Source organism: Tenrec ecaudatus, chromosome 18 (genome assembly GCF_050624435.1).
Source record: "Tenrec ecaudatus isolate mTenEca1 chromosome 18, mTenEca1.hap1, whole genome shotgun sequence".
Classification (NCBI taxonomy): domain Eukaryota; kingdom Metazoa; phylum Chordata; class Mammalia; order Afrosoricida; family Tenrecidae; genus Tenrec; species Tenrec ecaudatus.
The window spans coordinates 20,082,434-20,098,204 of NC_134547.1; the positions used below are offsets into that span (position 1 = coordinate 20,082,434).

General features: G+C 53.2%; 1 protein-coding gene across 1 annotated transcript in view; it reads right to left on the reverse strand.

The window, feature by feature from the left end:
* The window catches only part of ACTN4 (actinin alpha 4), a 71,092-nt gene that overhangs the window by 54,471 nt on the left and 850 nt on the right, over positions 1 to 15,771 (reverse strand). The window lies entirely within an intron of this gene.

Here is a 15,771-nt window from a genome sequence, read left to right on the forward strand (position 1 = left end):
TGTTTTTGCAACTCAAGGCAGTGTCCCATAGTCTGACCCAGTAGTCCAAACTCAGCCTAGCTAGCTAGCTCCCTTAGAGTTTCCCACACAGAAGCTTTAGGAGTCGCCCACAGGAGGCACCAGGAGAGGCTTGATCAGCCATCTCTTTTCAGCAGTGGAGACTAAACTAGGGACAGCTCAGAGAACGCTGACCCCTGGGTACCTCCTCAGCCCTGGGGGACTTTCATGATCACAACTTAAGGACCACACACTCTGGGAAGCTGACTTGTAAGGGGGGTTAGCCCTGAACACCTGAGCTCCCAGATTCCTCCAGTATGTGGAGGATCCTTTCAGACCCAAGCTAAGGAGGCCGGGGGGCGCTATTCACATTACCTAGTGAGCAAGGAACCAAAGACTACACCCACCCTGGGCTCACTCCCGTCAGACTCCAGGACCCATCATCATCCCTCCAGAATCGAACTGCTGTGAAGATGGGGCGGGGCTGGGTTTCTTCTCACTCTATCTCCAAGCCCAGCAGGCTGAGTTGAATTGAAAGAAGAAAAATTAGCTTAGTAGTAGGTCACAGAACAGACACTACAGGAAACTTCCAGGGCTCTCCTGTTTAATCCTCAGACTGCCTTCTAAAGCTGTTAGTACGCTTTAAGGAGATGGGAGAGAGAGGCAAATACTCTCCACTGTATCTTGAACCTGAGCTCACATTCCAGAGGCCAAGTGGGTCCCTGCAGAACGGAGCGAGTGCAAACCCTGAAGAAGACACTAGCTGCTCCAAAACCTCAGGGAGGCGATCACCCCGCTCGCCTGTGCGGGAGGCACCTCCAGAGGCATAACTCTAGAAGCATGCTGGGGCCGTCCGATGCCTTATAAATAGTAAGCCAGCTTGCATATTTTGCATTAATGGCTTCACGCAGGGCTGGTTTGAGTTTATTTTTGTTGCTTTCATTTTAAGACTGTGTTTATGCATCTCTGTTAGACTTCCAGCCAGAGGGAAAATGACAAGATGCAAAGCTTGTCTCCACCCCCCCACCCCACCCCCTGGCGCCCTCCCCCACGGGTGAGGCTCCAGAAGGTTCCTGGAGGCCTGTGGCAAGATGAACCACTGAGATGCCAACTGACTGACATGGAGTCATTTTCCAAGAGGCATTTTGTGGAGCAAGACATAAAACACATCCCAGTGTCTCCATTTCCACGTGGCCCTTTGGCGATGGAGCCCCCACCCTGCACACCCAAAAAAGGCAGCCAGCATTTACAGTGTCTGACACCCTGCCTTATGGGCTTCCTAACTGGACACCTATCCAGGGGGGCACGGAGGAGTACATAGGGAGAAACTCAGAAAAGGCAGACTACAAAAAAAGCAGCAGCATTTTGAGGGGCAAAAATAGTATTGGAAAAAAATTTTTTTTATTTGGAAAAGAAAAAGAGTTGAACCTCACTAAGAATACTTCAAAGGCCTCCAACTTGCGAGTTCTCCCTGCCAGGCTGCTTTCTCGCCTTGCCTCTTTTCTTGACCCTGCTACGCACATGCGTGTACATGCGTGCCTGTCATTTCTTAACCCCACCAACCCTCTTTCCCCCAGGACAGCAGCTTGGCAGGGGGGTGACGGCTGGGAACAATGACATCAGCCCAGGTTGGGCCTTTGGCAGGGTCACCAATATTGTTTGCCGTCAATTTCCTGCAAGGGCTCTTAAGACAGGAAGCCAGCTCTGTGCCTTGCATCCTCGGCCTGCTCTGAGCATTCCTGTCAAGTTGAAACAAAGGCGTTTTGTGTTTTTTTCCACTAAAAACAAAACATTTTTTCCCTCTGCGCTTTTAATGAGCACCTTAATTACAGTTGAAGAATTAGATCTCTTCATGGATGACCTCATGCTTTCTGGTTGTTAGCAAGCTGAGGACCCAGCACATCCTCGGCCCGGCTTCATTCTTCATTACCCTCCCTAGGTTGATTACCAAGGTCAAGTGTGACCTTGGGAGACAAAAGGGCTTTACTTAGCCAGCAGTGTGCCCCAAAAAAGTGCCCCAGCAAAGGGGGAACCCTTCTTCCCCCCCACCCCGCAGTCACGAAGGGAACCGGCTTGATTTGCCTGGGATAATGATGTAGAAGGGGTGACAGGTTTCTATCCCCCTCCAAGTGTTGACAAGTTTGAATTAACACTCAGGCTAATTTAGGCTAATTTAGCCGTGGCACAGGGAAAGCACTTCTCAAGGACTTTTGCTTGGCTGCTCAGTGTCCCTTTGGGAAGAGGCCATCTCTCCGGCACCCACTGTGGCCCTGCCTGTTCACAGGACTCCATGCGCCTGGTCATGCAAATCCCAACCAGAGGGCCCGCTGTCTCAGGCTGCTGGCTCCCACATGCCTTTTGTGTGGGAGCAAGGGGTATAGGCAGCCCAATTTGGGAAGTCCAAACTGGGTGGCAGGAAGGGCCCTCCCGAAGGGGCCTGCCTGCTGCCAGTAACTGGCAGGCAGCTTCTGAAAATGGCTGTGCCACCAGCCCCCTGCCCCACCCCCAGTCAGTTGTCACTCCATGGTAAGATTTTCCAAATTTGCTGCGGGCGGGCCTGGGGCTGTGGAGGGAGAGGCTGGGAGGCAGACATTCCCCTCATTCTTTTGCCTTATTAGGTTGTGGATCTGATTGCTTTTTCGAGGGGATAGGGGCAAGTTGAGGAATGGCATCAGGAAGTGACCCCTGGAAAGGGGCGGGTGGAGGAAGAAGGAAAAGAGGCCAGAGCTGCAGGCGTGAGAAGGTGGCGCAGCTTCTCCCAGGTTTCCAAACGCCCCACTTCCCGGGGCCGCAGCTGGGGCAGGCGCCCTTGGCACCTGGCAGCCCCCCCACTCCCGGCGCCCGCGCCTCTGTTATTCTGGGATTCGCGGTGGGAGCCCTCCCTGGTGCCGCAGCACTCACCACCCTGAGAGAAGGCGGCCAAGCTCAGGCCGTGGGTTGTTTCTATCTTGAGTTGGGGAGGGTTGGTCTTTCTTTTGCTGTAAGGGGAGAAGGAATAGGAAACGCGGGGGGCCCAGGGAAAGAATGAGCACTGGAGCTGACATCACACAGCTGCTACAGGTTGACCTGCTTCAGAGCTCTCCTTCCTGACACCGCCCAGGCCTAAGCCAGACACTAAACTGTCCAGGACTCGGAACCCTGAACCAAAAAGTAGCCTCCCGGATGATGAGGTCCAGAAGGACAGGGGCCATCAGGAGGGGGCTCCCTAATGTCACTTGCAGCTCAAGTACGTGCTGCCGGTGGAGGGGAAGGTCTCTTTCTCTGAAGTTGCTGGCTGGGTTTGGGGGAGAACTTCAGGAAAGAAGGTCCACGTGTCGGGCTGCAACCCATGCAGGCCCCTCCCAGCTTCTGAATGGACCCTAGTCAGTGTGTTCCACACTACTCTTCTTCACCTAAGGAGGGTGGGGTGGGGGCGGCGGGGAGAGAAGACAGCACCCTTTTCAAAGGTGGACTGTGACGCAGGAGCCCTGTCAATCGCCCAGGGTCACATAGCCTGCCAAGCTCTTCCCTCCAGCACCGTCCACTTCCAAGTGTTTGCTTGTGAGTGTACATGTGTGTACACACACACACACACACACAGTAGCAAGAGCTTCAGCTCTCCCACACTCCTCAGCCAGGTGGCAGCTGCTGGGGCCGGGGAACAGCCTGAATCCTAGTGACATCTGAGCCACCTCCTATCATGTGGTGAGGAGGCTGGGTGCTATCGGCTAACCAGGCGCCTCTTCCCTGCACCCAGAACAGCCACTTTCTGACCCAGAATATTCTGAAACTCTTCCCCAGGAACTGCTGGAAGTGGGAAGGAAGAGCTCATGCCCAATGACACATAGTGAGCCAGACCTTTCAGCAGCTCCTAAGTCTTCACAAGGCAGAAGAAAGGATGGCCACTGGCTATGCTGCAAGCACACCCCACCCCAGGGCCCTACACTGCTTCCACGCCCAAGTCTAAGGAACCAGCTCAACCCAGGAGACAGACACTCCCCACCTTCATTCCTAGTCAACCCCCTGGAGAAGCCCCTCCCAGCCTCCCAGGTCAACTGGAATACAGCAGTTCCATGCTGCAGTCTGGTCCCAGTCACTTTCCCTCCTGGAACTGAGCTGTGTCACACCTCTCACTCACCACCTGGGGGGTGGAGAGGGCACTCTGAAACCTTCAAACCAGGAGAAAGCATGGGCCAGTCTGTCCCGGCTTTACAGCATCTGTATCACATTTGCCATGGGCATCTGCGCACGGTCTTTCCCTGCCCCAAACTCACTGAAAGGGTTCCTTTTCAAAGGAACCTTGACCAGCAGCAAAGAATTCTCCCTGCAGAAGACTTTCCGGTACCCCTTGCTCATCCATCCACATTTCAGTAACACGGCACACCTGGAGGGATGGTGGCAGGGGCTGGGTTCTCAGGACAGGCCTGGGAAACCTGGGCTTACTCTGCAGCGCCCAAATGCCAGCTGGCTGACTCCACCTGGAGAAGTTTGGTCCACCCCAGGAGCTGGAACAGTGGCACGATCCCAACTCTGGGGTCTTGGTAGTCAGAGGCTCTGAGCCCTGGCTAGGACACACAAACATGGGGACCCCCCCCCACTAAAACACACACCTCAATGTCCCCAAAGGCCATGCAGACACAGGAAGATACAACAATGGGAGGGATTGCTCAGGGGTACACACCTGCACTCACCTCCTTTATGAAAGTCTCCATGGTGGTGACCCCCAACCTCAGTCACTCCCGTCCTCTCCCGAGACCTGGCTACAGTGTTGGGCTGCTCCGTGTGCCACTTCGTGTCCCCAGCCAGCTCATGTGGCACTGCATTCTACCCAGCCACCCCAGAGCTCCTCAGAGCATGGGCCCGGTCTCCAGTTTCGCTCTTGCCCAAAGGCCCGGCGCAGCTTGAGCAGCCCCACTCCGCAGAGGGGCCCAACGAAGCTGTCGTCTGGCCCCGGCGGTCATGTTTCTACCTGCATGCTGGACTCCAGGCCTGTGAAGACCCAACTCAGGTTACACGCCAGGCTGGCGGGCTTGCCAAGGCAGACCCACTGTGGTCAGCAGCCCCTGGCTGGGTTGCCCACCAAGCCACTGCTGAGGTCTTCCAAAGGGCCCACCAGGTCAGCCTGACACAGGATGGGAAAGGCCCCTCCCACCCCCAAAAGGGCCTTCTCCGGCAGCAAAACCCAGCTCTGCTGAAGCACATCATAAGCCACCCACTGTGGAGCCCCGACTGCAGCATTCCAAATGGAGTGAAGGCCTCACTTGAGCAGGACCCATTTCCCACTGGCTGCCACATGGTCCTGCCATTCTGAGTCCATTCCATAAAGGGGAGCAGCCTATCTGTGTATAGAAGGAGCTATGGGTAAACAGATTCGCACCCCCTCACACCCTCTCGTACCCAGCGACTTCAAGGATTTAACAAGTGAACTGCCCTTTCCCTCCACTAATGCCTCTGGCCACGTAGGGCACCTGTGATTCACTGCCCCATCATGACCACCTCTACCACCAGGTGTTGACAGGGGTGGTCTGTGACACTGGGCCTCACCTGGGCAGGGCAAAGAGAACCCCAGCCCATGATTCACACAGGCATTCGATGATGGCTGGATTTAGCTTACTGGTGGGCACCCTGTGTACAGAACCAGGGCCATCTGATTGATAGCCCCCTGGGGGCCCTGGGAGCTGTCCCACACTCCTTGAACTAAAGGTACCTAACTAGTTTAAGCAGTTGGGCCTTCAAACAGGGGAGGCTATGGGCCCAGTGAACACCAGCCCAGCTCCCAGAGGGCCACAGAGTCAGGCAAGGGCGACTCTGCCTGCAGAGCCATCTCTTCCTCTTCACTAGTCCCACCCTGGCTAGAGCTTCCCTGCGCAAGGAACTGGAGCAGAGACGAACAGGAAAGTGAGAACGGCAGAGAAGGCGAAGACCAAGAAGAGGGGCCAGTTGTGTGTGTTTTTTTCTCCAGTCATTTTTTTTTCTTAATCCGATTTCTTCCCTCTTCCTTCAGAAGAAGCTAGACATTTTTTAAAAGATGCATTGTGAAGCTAGTGGCACCTCATCGGGTGGAAAGGGCCGCTTGGTACCACCGCAGGGGCTGAGCCCTATTCTCTGAGAGCCATCCTGCAAAGCCACATGAGCACATGGTGCCATAAACCTCCTGGTTCACAAGGTACTAGAGCTTTGATCTGCCCAGGTGCCCACGGCCCGCCGGGAGGATCACAGAGGAAATGGACGCCTTTGTTTGGGTTTTGTCCCACAGTCTGAGAGTCCTGCTTCAGAAGTCAGTTCTGATTTGGCCTGCGGAGGGGGTGGGGGGCGGGCGTGGGGAAAGGGCTGCCAGGCAGCCCCGCCTTCTCCCCCCACCTCTCAGCAGCCCAAGGTCCCTGGCTCAGTGGAGTCAGAAGGACTGACTCCAGAGGGGATGCCTCCTAGCTTCATCACTCCTAACAATGCCCTGCTTCCTTCTGAACTCACTGGGACCTCAGGGCCCCCAATGCTTCCGTCTCTTCTGCTTGGAGAGCCTGGTGCTCCCCGGGGTTCCTCCTCCAGTGAACCTCTCCCTCTCCATCTAGGGCGCCTACCACTCTCGTATCTGTGTGACAGAGAGTACAGACTTGAGGCAGCCCTGTCCGTTCAAGCCCTGCCACTGGCACTTGAATTGAACAAGTGGCTTGAAACATGTGGCTCTGGCTCTTCTCATGTCCTGTCACCTGGTCCACAGGATTACAGCGGTCAGCACTTAGAAAGGTGTCCTGAACACACAGCCACAGGTGGGCTCTTCTTATTTCTCGCAGAACCCCTACTCCCATCTGAAATGATCTCATGTACATGTCTGCAGTCGGGTCCTCACACCCACCCCCCACCGGCCTCAGAACAAGAGAAGCAGGTTGGAGAGTAGTTTGCATTTTGGTCATCTGATTTCCTTGGTGGCTGCTGGCCCATTCCAAAGCCAGAGCACTGTCCCTAAAGACCCTCTCTGCCACCCCCACGGAACCCACAGTGCATGAACTGGTCTCATTTTCAAGCTATGTTTGGAATGCTTGATAGGAACATGCCTTTTATTTTTAGGCAAGAAAGCCGGCTCCGAGCTCACCCTGCCCATGGCCCTGTAGCAGCCGTATTTGGCGAAAACTGTTCTGTAGTTGTTTATGATATTATGACAGCAGCCTAGAACACTCTCACATGTGAGGTGTAAATGTCTGAGCTTGATGGACAAAGCACATCCTTTCCAATCTCTGGGATGTTCTGGCCCGAGGGGGAGTGGGGGGGGGGGCCTTGGTGCCAAGCCCTGACCTTCCTCAGCTTTGGACGTGAGCCCTTAGCCAACCATTCCCAAACAGGTTCACAACCCATGGGTTACTCTCTCTCCCGTGTTCTACACTGCTGCTCGGCACCTCCAGCTGACTGGGATCCGTGGAGGCCCCATGTGGATGGGCTTGAACTGCTTTGGGGTGTGGGGGCCAGGTTTCCAGGCTGTGACTTTCCAGACGCAGACCATCAACCCTGTCTGTCTCCCAAGGTGCCAATGGATGGGTTTTTATGAATCATCAATCTTTTGGCTCATGGCCAAGTGCTTAACCCTTGGTGCCACCAGAGTCCCACTGCAAAGGCAAGGAAAAATAAAACCCAACTAGCTCCTGTGGAGTTGGGGGAGACATGTGCCCCGGAGCAGGGTTTTCAGCAGCTGCCCTTTCTGAAACACACGGCCAGCCCTTTCTTCCACTATGCCTCAGAGAGGCATCTGACAGCTATGAAAAAGACATCTTAATACAGACCCTCTTGCCTTTCAGAAAAGCCCCTCCCACCACAGGGTTGGCAGAGCAGCTCAGCACAAATGACTCGCCCCTCAAAGGGAGGAGAGGGCATCTAACTGCCTCACAATCATAGAGGCTTACCTACCACCTGGACCCCGGCCAGCCCCTCAAGCCCCAAATCAGGTCTGGCCAGCTGATGGCCACAGAGAGAGGTGACTCATCCACCAGGCAAGCCAGCGGCTTCCAGACATTTTGAACTTTGCCACCGGAGTTGCTTGCAGAGGTTAGGCCTGGACAGTTGCTCAAGCCCAGAGGACTCCAAGAGGAAAACAGAAAGCCCCACAGGTCAAGCCCGCTCCTCCCAACAACAAGCCACAGCGGGCCAGCGCTGAATGTTTCCTCGGCGGAGAGGAGAGCGGGGTGAAAGGGAGAGAAGGTCTTTCTACTGTCAGAGGCAGGGTAGGGAGGATGTGGATTAAAAAAAAAAAAAAAGTTCTGGAATGAACTGTGTTTGTGTTTTGCTGGAAATGAGTTTTTTTCTTTTTTTGTCAATGTTTGGGAAAGCAGGCTAAAGATGCAGACACTTTGTGTGCCCAGTGATTAAGAAGTCAAATAGCTGAAATTCCAACTCTAACTGCCTCGAGAAAAAACACACGTCCTCCCTACACACACACACCCCAGCTTCCCACGGTGCCCGTTTCCCTGGCGCAGGAGCAAGCGCACACCCCTCAACCATAAGAGGGCCAGATCACTATGTTGCCAATCTCTTCCTGGGAGACCAACTGGGCAGCATTTTCTTTGCACCCAGTCCTCCAACACTCCATTCTCACTGATTTGGGGACAGTGGCACTCCCCACAACAGTGTGTCAGCAACTCGGTTTCCATGGTGAGATCACCGAAACACCTTTCACTAACCTCCACATTTAGTCTAGCTAGCATGTCGAGTGCTCCGCCCACCCGCGCATACCAAGGCGGCTACCACCAGGACATGACTCAAGTCAGCCCTTGTCACTCTAAAAGCTCCAGCTGCAGACTCACTAGTTCTCCTGTTGACACCCTCCTTAATGTGCTAGGGGTGCCCGGAGACGGAATCATTCTCAAGCTTCTGCCCAAGACATTTTCCTCTCAATTTCAACTGACCTTTGCCACCATCAAAATGAAGCTTGCTTTAAAAAAAGATGGGGTGGAAAGGGGGGAAGCATTGGTTTTATATCCTGCCACACCCCATTCTGGATGACGGCTATGGAGATATTCTTAGAACTGGAATGGGCACTGGTACAGGAGGAAGAGAACCTCTCTCTCTCTGGTTTTAAGGACTCTGCAGAACCCAAGTCCGATAATCCTTCCTGCCAGGAGAGCAAGCAGAGAGGCCACCTAACCACCAAGACTGCGGCTTCCACCCACCACTCTCAAGAGCAGTCAGGGAAGGGGTCCAAGATGAAAAGAATAAACCCACTAGAAAGGCAGTGACAAGACATCGCTTGGCCCCACACCTTTGAGAGTGGGGGGCCTTTAAAAAGCACAAACAAACCACAATAGCCTCTTTATTCCCGCCTGAAGCCAAAGACACAAATGCTATTGTGCTGCTGCTGTTCTCCCGTCCATTCAATCATTTCCACACTGTCAAGGGCCTGCTCAAGATGACTGCATTGGGTTTGAGGGAGTAGCTGCCACTTGCAGGTACCTCTCCCTTGTGTCCAGGACAGGACCACTGAGACACAAAGACTGTTCTACTCTGACATGGGGGGAGGGGCACTTAAGTAAACCCTTCCTAACTTGCCACGGGGGGCGGGGGGGACCGGAGGGGGGTCATTGCTTGCCTTCAGAATCAAGGGTGAAGCCACCAAACATTCTAGCAGATGTTCAGTGTGTACAGTAGTGGTGGAAGGGGGGGGGCGGGGGGGAAGGAATGGGACTATTTAAGCCTTAAAAAGAAAAACCGTGTGATGAGCAAGGAGTAAGCTCAAAATTCTTATCTTTGTTTTATTTTTTTAAGGGGGGTTGCGAAACTCCAACCAAACATTTGAAGATAAACCAAGGGGTAGCCAATCAGGCAAGACCAAGGCCAAGCAGGAGGGGCTGGGGAAGGGGGGACGAGTTCTCAGGCAAGTCACTCCACCCTGCCTACCTCGCGGAGAATGTCATCGGTCCTCTTTCTTAAGAGTATGGGACACACAGAAGAGACTTCAGGGGTTCTCCACACCCTACATTAAACCCTGAATCACACAAGGAAAAGGCTTGCCCTTTGACTCTCTCAAAAGCCCTCTGGTTACCTGAAAGGGCAAGTCTGAATGTGATACAGGTGTGTCCTGAGTGTCTAGACTCCTTGGGCCAGTCTCCCTTTGAACACTCCACAGCCCCCACAGGCCCAGTGCCTGAGCTAAAATCGACAACGCGTTTGTGTTTGGTGCAGCTATTTTTTATCAGGTCCTTTCCTGGCCAGGAGCACTGAGTTTTTCATAAACTACACTAGTATATATAGATACACACTGTAATTTTAAAATGGGTGTGTATAAAAAAAATGGGTGTGTGTGTGTATATATATATATATATATATGTAAAAGAAAAGCATCACTTGTCTCAAAACGGGAGATCCGGGGAAGTAACGACTGACTGGCACCTGAAAAGCACCGGCGTGAGTACAGGGAGACTGCGCCGGCAGCGTGTGGTGAGCTAAGGACACCTCTACCCTTTCTAGAAACAGGATGTGGTCCCTCACTCTTCAGAGGAGGAGAGTCATCCCAGGAAGGCAAAAGCTAGCCAGGCCACCAGTGACACAGGGCAACTTCCCCAACCCCCAGCCAAGTCTCTCCCCTCTTTCAGAGGTTTCAACAACTCTACAGAATAACAGAAGGGCCTCAGGCCTCTCCTGGGGTGACTTCGGCTCAAGCTAACACAGGGACGGCAAACGAATTTCTCCCAGGCGGCTCTCATGAAGGCCGGACATCAGTGGACACTCCAAGCTAAGGCCTCTACTGTTTGGGCGGCAAAGTGAGAGGGAGAGGAGATGGACGAACACAACCAAAAAAGACATGACCTCAGGGTGACCCCTAGCTGGACAAACCATGAAAACCTTACAAGGTCTCTATGGACAAGCCTCGAGGTCTGTCCTTCCCATCCAGTCTATTAAAGAACACCCCCAATAAGAACCCACTTTAAGCAGAAGCTGGAATGTCACCTGATTGTTTTCTCTTAGATTAACTAAGGCCTCACACTCCTGGAGACTGGACACTGAGTGAAACTCAGTAACTCCTAAACCCTCGGGAAGAAAAGCGTTACTGTGCCCCACTTTCAAACAACACTCTGTAACACATTCTGGCGTCTAGACGGCCAACATTGTAAAACTAAGTTGCCTCACAGCCCCACTTTGAAGTTCAATGTTTCAACAGGTATCCTAAAGGAAACCAATCTGGAGCTGAGCGCTGCCTACGGCATAAAGGCTTCTTTCAGGTCTCCTCCGAGTACAGGATTTGTATCTGCTCGAGTAGCAACTTCCGTCTCCCCTTTAATAGGTCACTGTTTCAGTTACCACCGCCACTGAATTGCCAACATGCTATCACTTGCCTCCCATTACCATGAAAAAAGAAAGGGAGAGAAGAACCTTAAAGGTAACAGGATTGTTATTGTGCAACAGACATCCACAGGACATGCCAGAGAGGAAGGAAGTGGAGGGGAGCTGAGTGTGAATGAGAGGAGAGTGGACAACTCCCAAAAAAACACCAAACCCTCTCGGACGGAGGAGTAGAACCGGCCCTACGGGTTTCTGAGACTGTAACTCTATGCCGGAGTACAAAGCCTCATCTTTCTCTTTGGGAGCAGCTGGTGGCTTTGAACTGCTGACAACCCATAAGCTCCAGGCCACCAAGGCTCCTCCGGACACCATTTGCCTGAGCAGGGGACACACTGATTTAAGAAACACTCAATGCCAGCACAGAGATAAACATGTTGATATTTCAGCAATTCAGAAAACTTGAATGAGCAAGTGATACTAGAGCAAACAGCTGTTCACTAATTATTTTTTGCCCGGCCCCTTGGAGAACAAAAAGGGAGTAACACAAGCAGCAGCCAGGGGCGAAGCTTTCAAAGACCACTTCAAAACGTGTGGTCGGAGGCTTTTACCATTGACAGCGCCTGAGAAGTCAGGGTAGCACCCCCTAAAGCGTTTATCTCAGCAACACCGCCCCACCCCCCCTTCCCAAATCAACTCTTGTTTTGGCTCCATTCTCTGCTGTCTTCGGCTAGATGGCTTGTCCAACTCGCCCAGTGAACTCTGACAGAGGGGCACTGTCTGGCCAAAGTCTGCCCGGACCAGAGTGCATGTTTAAATACAAGAACTCTTTTGCCGCCTCCAGAGGCTAAGACTGCCGCCTCCAGGCCTGTCCCTGCTCCCCTGCCACCCGACTCAAAGGACATTTCAAATTGACCTTCACCAGTGCCTCTCAGGAGGCAATATGGCACGAGCAAGCACCTGCAGGGTGCGTACGCCCTGGACGGCTAATCCTAAAGCCAGTAGATCAAACCTACTGGATCCACTGAAGGAGAAATCCCTAGACCGGGAGACTATGAGCCAGGATTGCCCCCCAGGGTAGTGGGCTGACCTCATGCAGCAGCACCTGCCTGTTGTCACTACTCAAATTTATTGCCCTGGATTTTCTCTGGAACTTCCTCCTTCCACCAAGCAGCCCACTGAGGAGAGAGCATTGGCCGCCAGAGGATGAAACCTTTTTCCGATGGAGGGTGAGTCAGCTCCCTGCTGCTCTCTGAAGCAGGAACCAGGGAGGGCGGATCAAAAGGCACAGGGACTTGGCCCTGGCCCTGGCCTGCCCAGGATTAAGTGAGCAAGCAGGTACCAAGCCACCCACCGCTCCAACCCATTTCCACTCTCAGCCGGGAAGGAATTAGCCAGTTTCACCTCTTCTCATGCCAGCACAAGAGCCCTGTGTGGAGACACACTGTCTTGAGGGGGTGGCAGGGCACAGTGCTGGCAGCTAAGTAGCTTCCTGACCTTTCCCCAAAGGGCAAACAGGGCGCACTGTCAGTTCCTACATAACATGGTGGAGTTGGGTCACTTTGGGGGGAGCGCAGGGAAGTATGTTACTTTTTTTTTTAATGTTATTATTCACTTTTGAAAACTGGTATGGATTTGTTTGTCTCAGATTCTAAGAAGTGAGCAAATAGGACAATGGGACAGAAGAGCAGATGGCTACTTTGGGGACAGTCATCATCATTTCTTTTTTATGAAAAAACATCGCCACGAAGCAAACAGAAGCCCCAGCAAAACCTGCAAATAATGAACTCACACCTCCATGAGTCCCTCCCTGAGGTCAGGTCCAAACACAAGCAGCAAAGTCTCAAAGAACACGTCAGCTTAGCAAACAAGGTGTTGGCTCCTGCTGGGGTGAAAGTTGTGTCCAATGCCTTTCAAGAGCTCTCACCTTTCTGAGAGCACTCCCCCACACCCCAGGCCAACACACACCCCCACTCCCACCCCGAAATGCTGCTGGAGCTGTTTTCAGCACTGGGGAGAAGAGGGGCCTATGGCACAGAAATATAAATGCTCAAGAACTTACTCAAAACCGAGCCCTGTCCTTCCCCATGTCCCAGGAGACAAGCCCTGGCATAGAAAAACATTTGCCTAATCTACTGGCCAGATAATGCCTATGGGGGTCCCTAGAAAAGGGACTTCAAACCTTTCTAGCTGGATGTCCTCTCTGGGCTCAGAGAAAAGGGCCTCGGGGTAAAAGTGAGAACCAAGGAGAGAGAGACACACCAACACTGACTTGGGTCACCCCTGTGTAATCCAGAGAATTCCATAGGTTTTAAGGGCCTAGGAGTGGTTCAATCCCACCTGCTGCCCTCCGGGAGAAAGGCAAGGCTGTCTAATCCTGTAAAGATTTACAGCCCCCGAAACTCAGGGGCAGTTCTAGTCCTCCAAGGTTGTTGAGTTCAGGAATGACCTGATAATAGGGAGCTGGATTTTCCAGAACTGTCTTGAAGATAAGTTTGTGTGACAGGGCACTCACGGTACTGTCACTCACCCTGTGGGTAGCTCAGCATTGGAGAGACAAGGAGACACAAAATGTCTTTCATTAAAGTGTTACTTTAAGACCAGGCCCAAAGGCCTGTTTGGGGAAAGGGGTCTTTTGGAAGGTGGGAGCATGGGTCCCCTTCCACTCTTCCCTGCCCAGTGCCAGGAAAAGCCTGCCAATGAGGCATTATTCTTCCTCCAAAGAACAGCTAGGTATAAATGTTTGCTGGAGTAGGTTAAAGGTGGACATGCTAGGAATTGGCCCTTATGGAAACCTAAAGCAGCTAGTGTTAAGGCATTTTCGGGAGTCCCCCACAACCTTACCCTCCACTTTAGGAAGGGTACAGCCAAGCCTTGGGTGCCGCTTCCTGCCCAGGGCTTGAGGGGGGCCCCAGCCTCACCCTGCAGTCAAGGGTGACTACAGCCAGAAGTACACACCCTAACTCCCAGAAGGGAGTGGGGCTGGGCCTGCACGGAGTCACGGGGGAGTGAGTGGTAGGAGAGGCCAGGAAGAGAAGGAAAAGGATGGGCCTTAATTGGAAAGCAAGGGTCAGGAATCACCTTCCCAAACTGGAGCAGACAGATCCTAGATGAGCTCAAAAGCAAACTCGGGGTCCCCTTTTGCCCCCTCAGCTTTCCAAGTCCCCTGGCAACCCCTCACCTTCTCCAACGTGGCCCAGCCTCCCTCCGGTAATAAGTTATTGTAGAGCTGAATTCCTCTTCTCAAAAAAACAAGTCGTTCTAAGTCAGCATTCTCAATCGGCGCCCTCCCCCACAAGGCAATTCGGGGAGCAGGCTAGGGATCCCAGTACCTCCACCTTAGTGGGTACTGAGGAAATGCCCAGAGAGGTGGGTCATTTAGCCAAGGTTATGCCGGGCCCCCACCCAGGCTGCCTGAGAACAAACTGAGCAGCTTGCACCTCCAGGGCCCCAATGTCGACCCTCGGAAGACACCCAGTCTGCTATTTTGGAAACCATCCAGTCCCCTAACCCCACTCCTGAGAAATGCCACTAAAGTCCTGGAAGCCCCAATGACCACCACTGACTGGGGCCTCTGACTCTTCCTGATTTCATAGTTGTCAGAGCACACAGACAAGACCAGGTGAGGGCCAAACAGCTGATCAGTGACCCCTCTGGGGCGAGGAGCAGCCTGGTTTCGAATGCCATAAATGCCTCTGACTTCCAGTTTCCCCTCCCCTTCATCACAAGCAACCCCCCCACCCCACAAAAGAACACACCCACACAGCACCGCCTCTCTTCAGCTCTCTCTGCACTGACTCAACACTCCACCACCACCAGCACGCCCGAGCAACCCCTCTATAGGAGCACACACACTCACACCCCACCGGGTGTCCCACTCTACTTCAGAGCCCCTCCCTCCTGGAGGTGCCCCCGTAAGCTACTTCTACACCCTCAAGTCCCTCTGAAACCAGATCCTCCCTGAAGTAGGCCACCTTCCCAGCTCCTCTCCTGGCCACCACCAAAAAAAAAAAAAGGGAAAGGGGAACTAGATTCCTCCTGAATGCTCAATGCTCCCTCCCCCAAACACCTCTTGCAATGAATACCTTCCCTCTTCCCCTGACCCCCCCCCCAAAATTCCTTCCAAAATTCTGTCACCCATTCCATCTGAGGGGCGACTTTCCTTGTCCTAAACCCTCCTTCCTCTGGAATTCCGGCTTGGGGTTGGCCCCAGCTCACTTTTCACACATTGCCTGCTCCCCCCTTTCTAGAGTTTTCCCACCTTCCAGCAAGTCTGCAGAACCGCCCCCTCAAGACACCGCAAGCTCCACCATCTCCCCTTTGGCTTCTCCAGCCCCCATCAATTCCAGATTCCAATCTCCTCCCCTTTCCCTTAAAAAGCTCCCCTGTACACACAACTCTCTCTCTCACACACACACAGTCAAAAACTACTTATTCACAGGTCCCCTCAGCACCCACTCTTCAGACCCCTACCCCACGCCTCAAGCCCCGTGGCTTTTCACGCAACGTTCCCCCAGAAGAACCCTTCGAGTCCCT